Source organism: Felis catus, chromosome D1 (genome assembly GCF_018350175.1).
Source record: "Felis catus isolate Fca126 chromosome D1, F.catus_Fca126_mat1.0, whole genome shotgun sequence".
Lineage (NCBI taxonomy): Eukaryota > Metazoa > Chordata > Mammalia > Carnivora > Felidae > Felis > Felis catus.
Genome location: NC_058377.1, coordinates 73,053,886 through 73,074,070, shown reverse-complemented (window position 1 = coordinate 73,074,070; position 20,185 = coordinate 73,053,886). Strand labels below are relative to the sequence as shown.

The following is a 20,185-nucleotide window of genomic DNA, read 5'->3' as shown; positions in this document are numbered from 1 at the left end:
GTAATGGGTGCATGAGGCTTGAATGCAGGCCGTGAAGCCAGCACCGGTCTGCAAAGATGCATGCAGAGGAACTTGGAGATTAAAGGTCTCTGGGGCACACCAAAGCTCGGCTAGTCCAGCACTTGTTTTGCAGACAAGGAAACTGGGCCCAGAGGGAGAACATATCAGAGGCGTCACGGTGGCAGAGTTTGATTGCTACCCAGGCTTTCCAGGTGCCAAGACCATTGGTGTGGTGTGCATGCATGTCCCAGCTGCTGCCTCGGCTGGCGCGGAGGGGAGCAGGCTCCACTCCGTATCCAGGGTGCTGTGGCTGCCTTCTGTTTGACTTTAGATGCTGCCTTGTAGGTCTTATGAAATTGTCTTTCTCTGCTCAGTAATTTATGGGTGGAAATTCATCAGAATTCACACAGGGCATGACCTGATTTTTACTGATTCTTTATAGCAGGACATCTTGAGGGGAAAAGGCGCTGAATATGAAGGGACTCCAGTGACTGTGTGAACATATTGAAGATGAAAAAGACTGAAAAACTGAAGGTCCTTTTGTTTCTTCAGTAATCTTGAACACTGTCTCTTGTTCTCCCACTGTGATATGCTCTTCTATCACTCTAATATTAATTGTTAGTATAATTTATACTTGCTGTTGCCTGTTGAATGGTTACTGTGCACCAGTCCATGTGAAGTGTTTACCATGATGAACATTTCAGTTGATCTATCCAAAAATTCTACAAAGAGGGCACTATAACCATCTTTGTTTTGTAAATGAGGAAACCAGTTAAGTAACTTATTCAAGGTCACAGACTAGGAAGGGGAGGTGGGATTTAAACCTTTCCAATTTGTGAAGCCTGACTAGGCTTGTTCCTGGTCTGTAGTTCTGGACTCTCATGGGGGCAGTTATTGGAAACCCCAGCAGCAAATCTTCTGCAGCTGGTCAATGCCTCCAAGGACCTGCTGTTTGTTAGATGGCCTATTTGAATGCCTAGGGATGTCCGTACTGGGTGGCACCCAGCTTGCTAGGCCAACACCTTCCCCAGACATGTCCTCTCAGGCTGTGCCAAAAGCCTAAATGAGGACTGTCCCTGACTTCAGAACCTAGATGCCTGCTGTCAAGGGTGGCACAGCCTTTAGAGACTAAGCCCTGGGTTTTGGCTAAATGGAGCCACTAGAGAGAGTCTCATCTTCCTCAACTAGAGAGTGGGGGCGATTCCAATCTCATGGGTTTTGTTTGTTTGTTTGTTTTGAGAGTGTCAAATGAAACACTTCATTTTGAAAGTGCTTATAAACTCTCGGTTTAGGTGGAATTGTGAGACTAATGATAGTAGGTTGCAGAGGAGGGGTTGCAGTAGAAGCCTGGGGAAGAATGTTCAGGGGAAGGAAATACAGGGACAGTTGGGGGAAAAGAAGCAAACTAATCTCTGTTGCCAATCATTTCAAAGGCCTCCTTGCCCAGCCTTAACCTTCATGCCGTACCGTGACATCATCTATGGATGTGTTTCTGCTTCCCTGCCCCGTCTGGAGGAAGTGCTCTCAGGTGTGGACTGGGGCTTGGGGTTCCTGCAGGCCCCTCCTGGCAGATATTCAGCTGAGGGCTCCAACCTGCCATTCCCTGGGGCTCTGTAGCAAAGAAAGCTGCCTGGGGGGACTCAGTTGTTTAAAGGGAAGTTGCTAATAGATACTTTGGATTATGGTGACTGTGATGAAAGCATAGAATTTTTAACGTTATTTTTTTCATCATCAAGGTAGTGTAACTACATTACTTCCAAAATTGGATGATAGAGAAGAGGGGGAAAAAAACATTCATTTCATTTCACCTTAATTTTTCTGGATTTTGGGGGGGCAGGTAGAAGAAGAAGAATTTTCATTTATTTTATTTTATTTTATTTTATTTTACTTAAATTTTTTTTAATTTTTTATTTTAGAGAGAGAACGCAAGCAAGGGAGGGGGGCAGAGGGAGGGAGAAAGAAGATCTTAACCAGGCTCCACGCTTAGTGTGGAGCCCGACACAGGGCTCAATCCCATCCCATGACCCTGGGACCATGACCTCAGCCAAAATCAAGAGTCAGACACTCAATTGACTGAGCCACTGAGGTGCCCCTATTTTATTTTTTTAAAGTTTATTTATTTTGAGAGAGAGAGGGTGAGCAGGGGAGGGGCAGAGAGAGAGGAAGAGAGAGAATCCTAAGCAAGTTTCATGCTGTCAGCACAGAGCCCAAAGCAAGGCTCAATTCCACGAATTCTGAGATCGTGACCTGAGCCGAAATCAAGAGCTGGACACTCAACTGACTGAGCCACCCAGGTGCCCCAATTTTCGTTTATTTTAAGTAGCTATACATAACATGGCACAAATCTGACGGTACAAAGCAGTGAAAAATAAGTCTTTACAGAACATGCTTTTAGTCATTTTGTGCATACGATTTTGACTTTTCAGTTAAAATATTCATGTATTATTTCTCCCCATGTTAAAGATTTTTAAAAATTTTGCAAGCAATACATGCAAACTATATTTATAAGTTTTTAGTCTTACATAAACAGACAGCAAAATGCCAAATTGGTAACAGTGGTGAAATGTTACAGGTGACTTATTTTTATTTTTTATGCTTTTATTTATTTTCTAAATTTTCCACACTGAGCAGGGATATTCAAAGAAGCGTGCAGAGAAGATATTGTTCATAATCTTTAACATTTTGGCCTATTTTTATCCATTGTTATTCTTTGCATTTCATAAACATAGTTGAGATTATATTTTATAACAGTGTGTGTGGGTCCTGCTTGGTTTTCATTTAACATAAGCACTTATTAAGCTTAGATTTTTCACAGACTTTGTTTTTAATGGCTGGGCAGTATTCTACCAAGTAGAAAACACCGTATTTTGTTTAACTATTTATTCCCTTATGGTTGGACAGTTTGGTTATTTTACTATTAAAAGTAATACCATAATGAACTTAGGAAATGAAACATTTAGAAGTGTTGACCCTGAAACAGTCAGTCTGGTGTTTAGAAGAACTGTATTCTCAAAGGATGCATATACAGCAGGCACTCAGCAGTTGTTCATGCTTAGTGAATCAGGAGACATATGTGAAGGGGTGTTCGGCTGATGACTTCAGTAAATGATAACATGAAGAAATAAAGAATGTTTTACAGCAATGCAGGGCTGTCAAGAGGGGCCCCACAAAATGGACCAGAAGATCCAAACCTGTCATGCTCTGATACTCCCAGGTCTTTGAGAGTATCTTGCAGTTTGGGCCATGAAGGATACTGGAGAAAGATAGTGATTTGCAAAGCTGTACAGCAGGAATGTAGGGCTTGCTCTGTCTTTGCGCCATGTTGGAGAATCCAGTGGCGGTAGTCCTTCTCCAGTCTAAAGGAAAGGAACATGGCAAGGACAGAAGCCTAAGAGGCGGTTTGTTGTCTGTGCACTGCCCCAAATGGCTGCTGAAACCAAATCAATTTGTGGAAGGCTCTGAGGATTTTCTTGGCTTGACTCTCTCTTCCAGAACTGAATAGGAAAATAGATTTTCTCTGAAAAGTGTCTCTCTGTGTTTGTGCCTGGAGCGCTCTGTAATTTGGACCTTGTCAGAACAGCCTGTCTTTATTTTGAATTTGGAACCACTGACTCCCCTTTTCTTTACACTGTGAGCTATTTATATGCCAAAAAGCATAAGTGGAGGCCTTTTCACCTTCTCACTTATGACTTCAAGAAATAAATAAAGGAAAGCAGCATTCTCTAAAATCTATAATCCTTAAGTATTAGCAATAAAGAGCTGAAAAAATATTGTAATGTAGACATCTGTGCAGCAGTGATGGGCTCTGGATTGGGCAGTGAGAAGTTTGGCTGCTGGGTCTTAGGTACTGTTTCTCAGCCTTTTCTAGGACTTTTGGGGAAGGGGTCCTCAATCATCCAGCTGAGCATATATCCCAAACACATTCTCTGTCCATTTATTCGCTTACTCATTCTATTTGGTTCACTTTGGTTATTGATCACCTAATGTGCTTTGTCATGCAGTGTACAAGGCCATAGTGATACAGCTGGGATTAAGCCTGCCTTCCAATTTCAGTCAGGGTTAAATGGCAGTAACAGGAAACTAGCTATTCTAAACAGAAATGGATTTAATACTGTGAATTAGGTGCTTATATCATTGGAAGGGTGGGAGAACAGGATCAAAGCTGGCCTTTGGCAGTGACTCCTAAAACAAGATTCTGAAAGTGGTCTGCTAGTCACTGTTTTCTTTTTCCTTTTTTCTCCCTCTTTTGAACTCCCCTAGCCTCCTGTTCCCAGGTTCTCTCTCCTAGATCTTAGACTGTCACCTGAGGGGAAGAACTGCTTCAAAGAGTTAATGGAATGTAAAGTGTTAATGATCAAGTGAGTTGTTAATAATAATAGCCGTCACTTGCAGATTCTTCACTGAGCGCCCAGCTGTGTGCTAAGTCCTTTACATGCTTTATCTCAATTTTCACATCCTCTATTAGGTACTTAGTAGTAATACAGATAAGGAACTTGGAGCTGGTAAAAGTTAAGTGACTTACCCAAGATAAGTCAGTTAATAAGTAACATTTGAGTTCAAGCAGTATCCCTGTCCAGAGGTTCTTACAGTTTCAAAGAAAAGCTGAGCCAAAGAAGATACACAAACAAATGGCCATAAACCTGTGAAAAGATGCCCAGCATCATTACCCATCAAGGAAATGCAAATTAAAATCATAATGAGATACTACTTCACACACACACACACACACACACACACACACACACACACACACACATCTGGATTTAAAAAGATAATGAAAAAGTGCTGGTAAGAATGTGGAGCGATTGGGGGGCATCTGGGTGACTCAGTCGGTTGAGTGTCTGACTTTGACTTAGGTCGTGATCTCACGGTTCATGAGTTCGAGCCCTGCATCAGGCTCTGTGCTGACACCTCAAAGCCTGGAGCCTGCTTTGGATTCTGTGTCTCCCTCTGTCTCTGCCACCACCACCACCCCCCCCCCACCCCCCACCTTCTTTGGCTGGCTGGCTGGCTGGCTCTCTCTCAAAAATAAACATTAAAAATTACACTTAAAAAAAAGATTGTGGAGAAATTGGAATACTAATGCACTGCTGGTGAGAATATGCAGCCATGTTGGAAACCAGTCTGTAGGTCCTCAGAAGGCTAAACATAGAATTACCATATGATTCATAAATTCCACTCTTAGCACATACCTAAGAGAAATGAAAACACATGTCCACATAAGAACTCATACATGAATGTTCAAAGCAGCATTATTCATAATATCTCCTAAGTGGAAATAACCCAAATGTCCACCAGCTGATTAGTGGATAAATAAAATGTGATATATCCATATAATGGAATGTTATTTGGCAATAAAAAATGAGGTACATGCTATAAGGATGAACTTTGCAAACATGATACTAAAGGGAAGAAGCCAGTCACAAAAGAAGACAGTGCATGTGAAATGTTCAGAATACGGAAATCTATAGAGATAGAAAATAGATTAGGGTTGGCAGAGGGATGACAGCTAAAAGGGTATGTATGGAGTTTCCTTTTAGGGTGAGGGAAATGTTCTAAAATTGGGGTTATGGTTGCACAACTCTGAGTATATGAAAGCCATTGCATTGTACACTTTAAGTGTGTGAATTGTTTGACATGTTTATTACGCCTCAAAAAAGTTATCAAAGCAAGAAAAGAAGAAAGGCTAGGAAGGACAATGCTTACCCAAATAAATAAATGGCTACTGGTGGAATTTAGGGAACAGCACAAAAATCCTATCCAGTTCTCCAAAATTTTTGGCTTATATTAGTTTATCCTGACTAGAATCTGGTTAGTGCCCTTAGAGGTGATTTATTTTTTCTCAGTTGTCTGTTTTTCTAGGTTTTTTGATTTTTCTCTAAGGGGTATGTATTACTTTTTATAAGTAGGGAACCAAAAAAAGACTGTCATAAAATATGTATTCCTTTGGGTTATGCAAAAAGATCATGACTTCCACATGTTGTGCCACTTGAAGTAGTCTGAGGGATTTTTGTCCTAGAAAAGAGATTTTGGGGGGGGGGGGAAGAGGTATCACAAGTATTTGTCCCTGAATTGAGCTGGTGTCAGAATCTAGTCACTCCTAGAAACCACCTACCTTTCACCCTTTCATTTCTTACTTACCCTTTTCTAAAGACCACCAAGTTTTTAATGATCACAATTTTGTGCACACCTTTTGTTTTGTTTTGTTTTGCAAGGAAAAGATCATGGAGGGTGGTGGTGGTGGTGATGGGTAGTTACGTCAAATTGAATGAGTAAAGGGAAGAAATGTAGTGGAGTGTCTGTGCCCTTAGGTAATTTGTTCCATTTTATTTATCCAAGTATAATTGCTGATGCCAGTATTTCATAGTCTACTTGTAACCCAGTTAAATACCTCATGAAAGTTATAAGACCTGCACAGGAAGGGAATTCACTGATGTAAGGGCCAGCTGGACCATGGATATGCTTTTTTTTTTTTTTTTTTAAACAGGATTTATGGATGAGTGAAGTGAAATTTATTGAGATTCAACTGTATGTTTGAGGGCAGAATATGCTGTCAGGCAGTCAGAGTAAAGCTGAGGATTTACAACCTGTGAGAGGCTTAAAATGCGGAGAGTTCTTTCCCCATTACACAGTAAGTTGGCAACTTGGAGCATGACCTGGATTTCTTGGGCTCTGAGGCCTTCTCATTTAGTGTGTGCACATGTGTTTGTCTGTTAAGTAAGGTCCAGGTGCCTTCCAGGTAAAAGGGGTATTGGGGAGTGAGGGTTGTGGGAGTATATCTGCTAGATGCCTCTCCTCCCCAACCTTCCCGTGAGCGTGCCAGCACTTTGCTGCACACACCTGGCACCTGGGCTCTCTGTCTCCTTGCTGATACCTGGGACTGCTAAGAACAGGCCTGGAGCAGCTCACAAGTATGGAAGAAAGAGAAATCCCAGAAAGCAAGTTTTGGGTCCTTACTCTACCATTCACAAGAGGTCTTTGCCTTTGGGCAAATCACTCTTCTTAAGGGTTTCCTAATCTTTAATAGAAATAATGCTAGCCACCTTACCTGCTCATGAGGAATATTAAAGGAAAACACATACATGGTGCTGGAGACACATTAGGTCTTTGGTAACGATCATTACCTCTTTCTCAATCTGCTTTGCTTCTTTGCCTCCCCTTTCCCAGGCTTGATTCCTACACTAGGTTGGCAGAGAAAGTTACCCAGTTTTTTCCACCTCCAGTCAAAGGCCACCTGTCAGTGCTTTCATTAACATATTTTCTCCCCGCCTACCCATTTTTGTGCTAAATTTGTATTAAACATATTTCTCCAAAATCAAACCCATTGAAACAAAAAATTGTTTCCTCTAGAATAATCTTGCCCAGTAGAATTTTTCTATGGAGATGAAATGTCCTTGGCTATTCTTGTCCTTTTGCTCTTTAACTTGGATTTAAGATGGGTTTGTGAAGCTACATGAAAGCCCCATGAGACCTTGATTGGTTTCACATTGAATTTATAGATTAATTTAGGGGAAGAATCAACATCATTACAACATTGGGGTTTTCTAGTTCTCCTTTCATTTAGGCCTTTTAAAGTATTTTTCAGTAATGCCATATTTTTCTCCATGAAAGTTCTGTCAGAGGTTCATACAGAGCAAAGTGACCAGCATAGTTCTGGATTTTAGAATATCAGCTGGGTGTCCATGAGGACAGTGGACCAGAGAGAGTGGCATCTAGAAACAGGGAGATCAGTGAGGAGGCTGTTGAGAGAAGATGAAGTTTGGATTTAGGCCTGTGTGAAGGGAGAGGATCCAACACATGCCAGAGATGTTTCCCAGGAAGAGGGGATAGGGCCACCTTAATTCTCCCAGGGCAAAATAAGGCAGAGTGATGATTACACTTGTTGCCATTTACGGATAGCTCACTGCTACTGGCCAATGAACATGCCATCATGTTATGGCCATCATTGCTTCTCTTGATGCTACAAGGTAGCCATTATTACTTCTGTCCTCCAGACGAGGAAGCTAAATCTCAGAGAGGTTAAGTAACTAACCCAAAGTCACCCAGCGGAACAAAGCATATGTTTAAATCTAGATCTACTCCTGCTCAAAGGCCACTGAACACCCGTCTAATCTTGGGTCCTTTCAGAGTTTATTGGAAGTACTTTATGAAAATATCCCAGACCTTTTGAATTTTATGACTGAAATAAAAATGACTAAAATCCTGTTCTCAATCATAGTCAGAAAATTAAATTTGAATGTTTACCTAGTTTTATAATGTTTGATAAAAGATCTAGACACGTCTGGATTTATGAGATCTATAAAATTTGAGTTGTGGAAGGGGCAGGAGGGAGGGCTTTAGGGGACGTAGATCATGTGACTCAGTGGAAAGCAGCAGAAGTATTTTTGAATTCTGAAAGTGTTTCTGGTCATGTATTTCTGGGTAACATTTTGTTGATGTTTTTCTTCCATTGGTCAGACCAAAAAAATGAATAGCCTTAATTAAAATTTCTATTGTCTTTGCCACAGAGGAAGGGAGCCTTTCCGTGGTTGTCATGGTGATGTCTGAATGACACCGTTGAAGTGGGTAGTGATTGCCATCCAGAGCCCTGAAATGAGCATTTATCATTTTCCTTGCCCACTGAGAGGCTTGCGGGACGAAACTGCACATTTCCTTAATCGCCTCTTAAATTCACATTTGAGCCAAATGCATGTGTGTGCGTGTGCCGGGGAATACACTCTGCTGCAGCCATGGTTAGAATCATCAAGTCTGAGACCCCATTTCTATTTGCTTTGTGCTTCTGAAGCAAAATGGCATATGTGAGGTGCTCATGAAAACTCTCAGAAAGTAGTTAGGAACTACCAGCCTTTTGCGTGGCACAGCGGGACAGCTCATGAGTGAGGCCTCCTCCCTGTCCCAGCTCTCTTGCCCGGCTCCCAGGCACTCAACAGTTTTGCCTGACACACCTTCTCTGTAGGCAGCCCATTTAAAGGGGCTTGCACTTAATGCCTGGCAACTTTAAATGCTGCCACTTAACCACCCATCCTCCGCTGTCCCTCCCTGCCCCCAGCAGCCTCACTGGAGCCGTCATGCTGCATGCAGCCACAGTGCAGCTGTTTCTGACAGTGAAACCAGGCTCTTTTGCTGGTTTGGGGATTTCTGCACAGTGTGTTTGGAGTATAGAAAGGGGAATGCGAGAAGAGTGATGTACAGCTGGATAATCTGGATGGGTTTTTCGGTTCTGTATGTGAGGTTGCCCTCTACCCAGGCCTGAGAGGATGGAACAATGACTCCCTTCCTCCCCAATGATGCCATGCAGCTGCATATAATGTAGTTGGATTTTCCAGAGCTCTGTCTGTAGGTGAGATTTCCCGCAGGTCTAAAGAAAACAGGCCTATGACACCTCCCACCCGCAATTAGATATCTGTGCTATAACCTTTCACTTAGAGTGGTGTTGTGACAGAGGGTAAAGAATTTGCCATCAGAGAAGCTGGTGCAAGTCTTCACTCCACTTCCTGGCTAGCCATGTGAACCTGGACAAGAACGTAACCTCTCAGAGCCTTCTGTAAAATGTAAAATGTAAAATGATAACAATGACAGTAACTATCTTTCCAGGCCACTGTGTCTCACGAGATGATGCTTTGTCAGCTGTAAGTGCTGTATAAGCTGTAAATTCTAATTCATAATGCTTATATTGTATACTAGGCTGTGTGCTGTAGAGTCAGAGCAACTGACAGGCAGAGTAAGAACAATCAGAATAAGATGGTAAATGTGTGATCCCAATATTGTGATCCAATATGCACCCAGCAGGCACTTAACTCTGCCTGGTGTGAGGGAGGGCTTTTAGGAGGAGATGACCCTTGTGCTAACTTGAAGGAAAGATAGAAGTTAGCCAGAAAGAGAGACAGCCTTCAAGAAAAAGGAATGGTGTTTGCAAAGACACTGAGGCACCACTGGAACCTAGGTATCCTCAAGAGAGAGTGGTAAACCATGAGGCAGGAAACAGGAGAGTGATGCTTGCCTTTATCCAGAAGGTGAGGAGAGCCATTGGATAATTTTGAGACAAGGAGTGACATAACTTGTAGGTTTAGAGATATGTGTGGAGGATTGTTGAAAGTTAGTAAGGAATAGGTGGGTGAGTACAGAGAATGATGACCTTAGAGGCTGCTGTAGTTATCTCAGTGAGAGTGCTACGGGGATGGAGAAGATGGACTAGTTGGTGATATGGAAGTAGAGTTGACTAATCTCTGACAGGGAATGAGGGAAAGAGGTAGGATAATTTCTGGCATTTCTAAATGGTGACCCTATTGACATTTGGAGAGGGACAGATTTTCATTATTCAGTACACTGCTATTTAGCAGCCTGGGTCCCCTCCCCACTAAATGTCACATAATTATTGTCACAACAAAAATGTTGCTGCCATTTTTCCAAATGCCCCTGGTTAAAAACCACAAAGGTGGTGGTTTACCACCATGGGTATGGTAGGAAGGGCTCCATTTTGAAATATGTGGATTTAATGGTACCCATTGTTGTACAGCTGGATAATCTGGATGGGTTTTTCGGTTCTGTATGTGAGGTTCTATATGTGAGGGGACATCTTGGTAGAGGTGTCCTATAAGCAGTCGGAGGTAGGGATCCAAGGCTCAAGAGAGTGGACAGCACTGGAGATAAAGCTTCAGGAGTCATACCGATGGCAGTGAATGAGATTTCCCAGGGAAGATAGCATGAGAAGGGGGAGGTGGGTGGCAGAACCTTGGGGACCATCTTGTATCTTGCTTGATCTTGTGGAGCTGGAGGGGGAGTGAGTATTCCAGGACCCATAGGGAAGGGGAAACTGAAGTTCAGTGAGAGCAAATGACTTTTCCTAGTTCTCTTTTAATCAGTTTTGGCACAGTCAGTGTCCAGATGAGGCTGAGGAGAAGTGGATTTTGCCCCATCAGTTGAGGGCTCTTTTAATGTCTTACTTAATAGCCAATTGGACCAAGCGTCTCAATGACTGGGCTGTTCGTATCACTGTCTCACCTTGGGTTTAGAAGTCTTTGTGTCTTAGTAAGGAGCCTTCTCAAGATTTGCTTCTTTCCCCGCAATGGCGAATTTTTCCTTGGCACCCTCTGTTTCTTGGTTCACTGATTAATAGACACTTGAGGAATTGCAGGGAGGCCTTTAACATGCATTAGATACCATCACTAGCAGAGAAAGTGATTCACTGAGCTCTCTCTCCGCTGTCTGCATCTCTCCCCGCCGACAGAGTTTGATGTTGGGAAATTGAGTCTGCACCCGGAAAAGCACAGTATAAACCTGTGATTCAGCCAGCGGACATGCAGCTATGGCCCAAGTAGGTGGTGCTGGGGAGAGGTGGATGGTGAGGAGGCTTCTACTCCCATGTCCTTCACGTTACCCTCCTCACAGGTAGGAGTCATTCTGGGTTAAAGATCACTACAAGCAAGTTCTGGGCTCTGACTTCCAGGCTTTCCACCAGTTTCCATATTTTCAGCCAGAGTGTTGGGACTTCTGGACAGGGATGTAGAGGGCTGGTGGTTTATTTTTCAGAGATTCTAATAAGAATGACTTCTTCCATTAAGCCCTTATCCAGTAGCAAAGTTTTCTTCTTGCCATGGAAAAGTAAGAGCCGATTTTGCTGTTCGTCTTCATGGGAAATGGTCTACCCTTTGACTCCAGCTCTGCAGTTAAAGACCTACGCTTGAAACTTGGCTCTGTCCCTACTTAGCTGTGTCATGTTGCACAAACCCCTTAAGTTTTCTGATCTGTAAAATGGAGATAATAGTACCCACCTCCTAGGATTATACTGAAGAATGAGATCATGCCTGTGGAGTGCCTAGAATATAATATGCTCATGGAAGTTACAGTTTGGGTTGTCTCTTTGATGTGGTTCTTTGTCCGCCACTTCTCCTTGCTGCACGTATTTTTGGCTCTCTGCAGAAATCTGGCACTCTGGTGCAGTGGCCCACTATTTAGGGATGTAGAGAGCTAGTAGGTTTTCTTTAGGGAGAAGAGACTTCTCCAAGACCAGCTACCCTTATTGTTTGTCTCCTTGATACCAGGAGCCTTGTAGAAGGTCTTCCACAAAGCTGTGGGGCTGCAACTGGAGCCCAGCTCTGGCTCCAAACCCACACTCTCCTACTGTCTCCCCTCTCTCAGTCCTGCTTTACCCCCTGCCCTAAAAAGTCAAAAAGAAATAACTAGAATAAAGCCAGAAAAATCTGTCAGGATATTCCGTCTGGGCTCAGTGGTTCTCTGGAACCACTGAAACTGGTTTCAGTTTGTTCACTGGAAAGTCCGGGTACTCTGGGTCCTGTGGGTCAGGCGCCTTCTTCCTGCTGTGTTTCTTGACCTGAGGCTCCCTTCCTGAATGGGCATCACTAGGAAATTAAGAAGGAAACTGGTTTGGGTGGGGGGTTTCCGAAATCATCCCATTTCGTCCTTTTCTAGAAGTGACATAGGCAGAGAGAGCCCCTCCCTGACCGGATGTCTGGAGTCCTTCTCCTTCCCTCTACCCCCTGCACTGTGGGTGGAATGGTCCCCCTGTGTAGGGTCATGGAGGGATGGAGGGATGCTGTGTGTTTGGGCCTCCAGAGCCCCTTTGGTCCGTTAACACCACTGCTAACAGACCCTTAAAGGGGCAGGAGTGGCCAAGTGAGAAAGCAGCCCTGGAGGCTGGAAGGGTGCCCTAACCAGGACAGCTACACGAGGCTCCTCCCACTGGAATGTGGCTGGACTACTTTACCTCTCACAACCCACCAACAGCTTTATCTTTTCCAAACAAAGATCCTGTGCTTTAATTCCTCATGGACATCCCCTGGGCTCTGGGCACAGCTAGCCCTCAGATCTGTGTGCTGATACTTTACAGCACACCCCTGGTTTATGGAGTAAAGTACTAAGTGTCCAGATTTATGTGGGTCATTCTGTGCTGCGCACCTGTGAGTGAGCTCATATGGATGACTCTGTGCCTGTTCTTGGTTTCCTCCTTTCGTTACTGCCCTGACCTGAAGGTAGCATGGGAAAAGTTGCTAGCTGGGTCCATTACCAGAGAATTACCACTTCCCTGTCAGCACTTGCTCAGCCTTACCAGTGTGGAGGTGACAAGGAAAAAGGGAATCTAGTAGAGCAGCACCTAGGGCTCTCTGTGTTAATCACCTCCTAGCTTTACCCATTTGACAGATGAGGTGACTGCCAACCACACAGAGTCTGGTACAGAGTCATGTTTCTTTGTTTTCCCACCAAAATATCTCCTAATGCTTAGGATCTCTTCATCTTACCCATGTACTTCAGATTTCACATAATTGCTAAATGGAATGTTTCATGGGTTTTTAGATTCGTAGAGCAGGGAAGGAGCATAAGGCCATTTTGGCAGATTACAGACCTGGGGTTTGTGTTCTTTCTTCAGCAACATCATGCCAGATGGTTTTTGGCCTAGGCTTGAGAACTTCCACCAACAGGAGGCAGCCAGTCAGTCTGATGTTCAGAAGCCACTCTGACTTTGACATCGTTAGACACATAATTCCTAGAAAAATATGCTTCCCAGTGATTCCACCCACTGATCCTTGTTTTAACATGTTGACCCTCAGCGGACAAATCAAATTACTCCTTATGATAGCTCTTCAGAGATGATGACAACAGTCCTGTGCCCTGAATCTTCACAGACCATAAAACTCCTGCTCCTTCAGTGATGTGGCTTTGACCCATTATGCCCTTCACAGTTCTGGCTTGTCTCTCCTGAACAAGCTCCAGCTTTTCACTCTGGCCTGTATGTGTGGTTACCAGAAGTGAACCCAATATTCGGGTGGGATCTGATCAGTTCAAGCTAGAACATTTTTACCTCTCTTATTTTGGACTCTGTACTATTGAGTCCCAAGGTCCTAGTAGCTTTGTGGCAGCTTTCCACACTCTCGACTAGTTGGGTTTGTAGTAGATCAAAGCCACTAAACTAACACAGATTCTGTATTGTTTCCTAGGGCAACCATAACAAGTTAGAGCATCAACAGTATTGGTTGGAAGCTCTGAGCGAGCATTTGTTCCCTGCTTCTCTCTTTGCTTCTGGTAGCTGCTGAGAATTCTTGGCATTCTTTGGCTTATAGATGCTTCGCTCCAATCTTTGCCTCTGTCTCCACATGGCGTCCCCCACCCCTCCCTGTGTGTGTTCTATATGCCATTTGAATCCAGACCAACAGCTCTGAATTTCTGTGTAAGATCTTTTTACCAGATACAAGGATTCCCAGCAAATGTATTTTTCATGTTTTGTTAGTAGATATTAGTCACTGAAAAGATGGATTTTGTGTAAGGCCTGAAATTAATTTTAAAACAATGTATGATGCTTTTTCATAATTCTTTCTGCCTTGTTTTCAGGAAGCTAGTGTTAATTTACAATAAGTAATAACTATGACCTTGAGCAATTCCCTGACCTCCTCAGACCTCAGTTTTCTCATTTGTAAAACAAAGAGATTGGGTGAGGCAAGCTCTGTGTCATTTTTAGCACTAAAACTCAATACTGTGATTTCTGGAAAGGAAGGGTTACCCTTTGTGATAAAAGGTTTCAACCTGGCTTAATAAACTGAAATTTTACAGCTCTTGACTAAGCAGGCAGATTATGATTCATGAATCTGAAAATCTGAAAACTCTACCCTTTTGTTCACCTTTGACAGGATGCAGAGACTAAGTTATTTATTACATGTTTCCACTCTCTTCTTGATTACTCACATAATATAATATGGGATTGGCATGTATTTGGCTCTCAAATATTTGTTACATGAATGAATGAATATCCTTATGTCACATACCATTAGTGGGAGCAAGTAAGGCAGTATCATTCTGGTCTCATCTAGTAAGTGTGGGCCTTTTAAGATTCTGGATGATGATTAAAGTCTCCATGCCCAACCTGGGGCTTGAGCTCGTGACCCTGAGATTAAGAGTTGCATGTTCTACTGACCGAGCCAGCCAGGCACCCCCTGAATGTTATTTTTAAAAGACGGTGGCAATGTTTCAAAGTTGCTTTCTGGAGCAGTTTCCTTATCTGTGATATGGGTGACTGTTGAGGTCTGGACTCCAGGGCTTATGCTCTAAACACCACAGCAGAATGTGCATTTTTTCAGGTTGAAAGAGATCTGTGACCTTGTCCCAGGCATCACTTGGTCAGATGCTTTTCTGTTGCAGGAGCCCCACCTGCTATCATTAGCCCTGTGGGTCTCCATAAGCAGTTGCGGCCACTGGTACCTCTCTTCCTTTGGATTCTTTAGGGACCTTTATTGACAGTGCCTCTTTGGGTTTTTCACTCTGTGGAAAAAAATAGTCTGTTGGCTATCTTGGGTCTTACTTTTTTCAGGAGACCCTACAGGGAAGGCTAAGGACAAGTTCACTTGCCATTATTGCTAGGAAGAATCTTCTTCTAAAACCTTTTTCTTTTCTTTCCTTTTCTTTTCTTTCCTTTTCTTTTCTTTCCTTTTCTTTCCTTTCCTTTCCTTTCCTTTCCTTTCCTTTCCTTTCCTTTCCTTTCCTTTCCTTTCCTTTCCTTTCCTTTCCTTTCCTTTCCTTTTCTTTTCTTTTCTTTTCTTTTCTTTTCTATGTGAGAGGGACATTTTGTGGCCTTTGTTTGCCATCTTCTTTCAGTTCTCAGTCTTATGCAAGCAATCTTCATTCTTTAAAACAGGTCTCCTAGGGGCGCCTGGGTGGCTCAGTCCGTGGAGCGTTCGACTTCGGCTCAGGTCATGATCTCGCGGTCTGTGAGTTCAAGTCCTGCGTCGGGCTCTGTGCTGACAGCTCAGAGCCTGGAGCCTGTTTCAGATTCTGTGTCTCCCTCTCTCTCTCTGCCCCTCGCCTGCTAATGCGCTCTCTCTCTCTCTCTCTCTCTCTCTCTGTCAAAAATAAATAAACATAAAAAAATTTAAAAAATAAATAAATAAAACAGGTCTCCTTCCTCAAAGGAAGAGCTTTTCTAGAATCAGTGGTGGTGGTCCAAAATAGTACAAAAACTCAATGTTTGTAGTGAATGACAAAAAAGTTGATTATGTTTATGCTCTCCAATTTGTTTTTGGAATACTCAGCCTATTCTGTTTATCTTTGATTTTCTCCATTTTGGTTGAAATATGGGTACAAAGAAATTGCTGTCCTGTAGGTAAATTAGAAATATAGGTGTGGGGCTCCTGAGTGGCTCAGTCGGTTGAGCGTCTGGCTTTGGCTTAGGTCATGATCTCACATTTCCTGAATTTGAGCCCTGCATTGGGCTTTGCACTGATAATGCAGAGCCTGTTTTGGATTCTCTCTCTCCCTCTCTCTCTCTGCCACTCCCCTGCTTATGCTCTCTCTCTCAAAAATAAATAAACATTAAAAAAAATACAGGTGTGATGATAAATAGTGCTAGGTGTACAGTCTCAACATTGAGAAGCAGTAGGGAGTGGTAGGGACTGCACTGAACTAGAAGGGCCATTCCACTTCTCATGGTGGCCCATTGTTGCCACAGTTTTGGTTTCCAAAGCAAGCTAGATTTTTATATGAAGTGTTCATATTTTTTAATGCCTTTTAAAAACTTTATTTATTTATTTTGAGGGACAGAGACAAAGGGAGAATCCCAATCAGGTTCTGCACTTACAGAGCAGAGCCCAACGCAGGGCTCAATCCCATGACTGGGAGATCATGACCTGAGCTGAAACTCAGAGTTGAACACGTAGCCAACTGTGCCAACCAGGCACCCTGAAATGTTCCTACTTTTAAACTTTGATTCAATTTAAATAATCTGTGGTTGCTCAAATAAAATTAATTTTGGAGACAAATGGGTTTTCAGGTCATCAATTTGAAACCTCTAATGCATGTTTGGGACAAATTGACATATGGATGGGCTCCTAGGTCATCTCCGTCTATAGGTTGGGCTGGGCTGGTCTGGTCTCGTGCAGGGTCCTAGGGAAGCTATGGAATAATACACACAATTTTATTCTATTTATATAATTTTTTTCTAAAAAAGACGTGTATGTAAAATTTAAAATGCATTTAAAAGTTTCAGAAAGGCAAAAAAACCAAACGATACTCAAGAAACTAGTCAAGGTATTGCTCCTGAGATTGACACAGAATTGGAGGGAAGAAAGGGAACTTCTGCTTTTTTACATTTATTTATTTATTTATTTATTTATTTATTTATTTATTTATTTATTTATTAAAAACATTTTTTAATGTTTGTTTTATTTTATTTTTTTCAATATATGAAATTTATTGTCAAATTGGTTTCCATACAACACCCAGTGCTCATCCCAAAAGGTGCCCTCCTCAATACCCATCATCCACCCTCCCCTCCCTCCCACCCCCTATCAACCCTCAGTTTGTTCTCAGTTTTTAACAGTCTCTTATGCTTTGGCTCTCTCCCACTCTAACCTCTTTTTTTTTTTTTTTTCCCTTCCCCTCCCCCATGGGTTTCTGTTAAGTTTCTCAGGATCCACATAAGAGTGAAACCATATGGTATCTGACTTTCTCTGTATGGCTTATTTCACTTAGCATCACACTCTCCAGTTCCATCCACGTTGCTACAAAGGGCCATATTTTGTTCTTTCTCATTGCCATGTAGTACTCCATTGTGTATATAAACCACAATTTCTTTATCCATTCATCAGTTGATGGACATTTAGGTTCTTTCCATAATTTGGCTATTGTTGAGAGTGCTGCTATGAACACTGGGGTACAAGTGGCCCTATGCATTATCCCTTGGATAAATTCCTGGCAGTGCTATTGCTGGGTCATAGGGTAGGTCTATTTTTGATTTTTTGAGGAACCTCCACACTGCTTTCCAGAGTGGCTGCACCAATTTGCATTCCCACCAACAGTGCAAGAGGGTTCCCGTTTCTCCACATCCTCTCCAGCATCTATAGTCTCCTGATTTGTTCATTTTGGCCACTCTGACTGGCGTGAGGTGATATCTGAGTGTGGTTTTGATTTGTATTTCCCTGATAAGGAGCGACGTTGAACATCTTTTCATGTGCCTGAAAAGAAAGGGAACTTCTGCTTTTTTATATCTATCTGTCTATCTATCTATCTATTTATTAAAAACATTTTTTTAATGTTTATTTTTGAGAGAGAGGCAGAGCAGGGGAGGGGCAGAGGGAGAGGGAGACACAGAATCCGAAGCAGGCTCCAGACTCCAAACTGTCAGCACGAGCCTGATGCAGGGCTCAAACTCACGAGCCACGAGATCATGACCTAAACCGAAGTCAAATACTGAACCGACTGAGCCACCCAGGTGCCCTGAACTTCTGCTTTTTTCAGCCTTCTATAACACAGTAATTTTTGGAAGGTAAAATGGGGAGAGTCATTGGGATGTATAATTGCTTCATAAAGACTGTGAGCCTTCAGTGCTGACGGTGTTGAGGAAGGAAAGAAGTAACATGGTTCAGAGTTATCAGGAAGGACTGCTGGAAGAAGAAGGGGCCTTGATGGTTGGACAGAATCCACTAGGGAAGACAACGACAGCAGCCAAAGCCCAAGGGTAGCCCAAGGGGACTGGGGAACAGTTGCATCTGGCAGAAGCCGAAGCTAGAGAGAAGTGGTAAGAGGTAAGGAGGCTTTCGAAGTGAGGAGGGTGGTGTCTAGCAGGAGATAATGGAATGTTTGCTGTGCTCCAGCATGATCCATCTGGCAACAAGGACAAGGGAGTCTGTAGGCAGGGCCATAGGGTAGGAGTCTCTCATGAGGCCTCTTCTGGCTCCCAGGCAGCTGCCAATGATCCCTTCTAGGGTGTTGCCTGGCGAACGGAGGCTATATCTATATACCTGATGAATAAGCTCGTGGCACTTCCTGTTCCTCCACTCCCAAGAGTGTGGACTTTGGAAAGTTGCCCATCTCTGCTGCTGCTTGATGTGGTTCCTCTACCTCTGAAGCCAACATGTCTCTCCAGACATTTTGGAGATTCTGTGGAGCCACTGGCCATTGATTAAAATGTAGCTGCTGAGAAGAGGCCCATACTTTGGAGTCAGGTAGTTCAGGACTTGAATTCTGACCTTGCCAGTTACTGGTTATGTGGCCGTGGGATGGCACTTTATCCCTTTGAGCTTCAGTATCTTCTGTGCAAAATGGGGATAAAGTGATTTACCTTCTAGGGTTGTTGTACTTGGCAGCTCAATACCTAGCAAATAGATGTGCCTTCCTTTACTTTTATATTATGGTACCCAGTCTGATCTGTAGTTATAGATTTGTATTATTTACATTTAATATATAAAATATATACTTTTTGTATCTATTTATGACCATATCGGTCTATTCTGTTGGGTTGTAAGCTCCTACTCAGGGGGGGTAATTATGTTCTAATCATTGTTTTACCTCAAAGCACTCAGAGTGCTAAGAACATAGTAGGTCTAAATAAATGCTGGATAAGTGGAGTCTGTGTTCTTTAACCTACTCCAGTCTTTACAGCAATTGACTTGTGATCGATCAGGATGTGTTTGTAGGCTAGGGCATATCTCCCATGTAGTCAAAACAAGTTTTGTCAGGCCAAATGCCCTTGTTAGGATGATGTATCAGGATGGCTTGTGAGTCATTTATTATTTCATTCCACTGTGGCACATCTATAGTTTGTGGGCCTTGATGTTCATATAATTTAGAAAGTCTTCTTTTAAAATATTTAAAACCTCAGGGGTGCCTGGGTGGTTCAGTCAGTTGAGTCCCTGACTCTAGATTTCGGCTCAGGTTCATTGAGACTGAGCCCCATGTGGGGCTCCCCACTGTCAGTGTGGGATTCTGTTTCTCCCTCTCTCTCTCTCTCTCTGCCTCTCCCCTGCTTGTGGCTCTCTCTCTCAAAATACATATTAAAAAATGATTAAAATATATGAAGTTTCAGAAGGCATGTAAACACACTGCTAGGGCCTTTTCCATGGCCTTAGAAGGGACTTGTGGAAGTGAGGGGTGCTAATGCTTGAGCTTCATTAGTTTCAAGGAAACCATCTCTTCATTTAAAGGTTCATAGAACACTCACTGTAGGCAATAGTAGGAATTATGAAGGATAAGGAGATTTCTAAAAGGGAAAAAATGGTGGTAATGATTACAGATTTTAGTAAAAATGTAGACATCCAAGTAGACTCAGAAGAAAATCTCCTGTATGTATTTGATATATATTCAATATATATCGAGCACCTGCTGTGTGCTAGGCACTATGTAGTCATTGGAACATAGCTATGAAAACAGTCCTTGTCCCATGGGGCTTATATTTCATGTGGTCACC

General features: G+C 42.8%; 1 protein-coding gene across 11 annotated transcripts in view; it reads left to right on the top strand.

Annotated features, from left to right (window-relative positions):
* PLEKHA7 (pleckstrin homology domain containing A7) overlaps positions 1 to 20,185 on the top strand; it is a 222,667-nt gene that overhangs the window by 95,174 nt on the left and 107,308 nt on the right. The window lies entirely within an intron of this gene.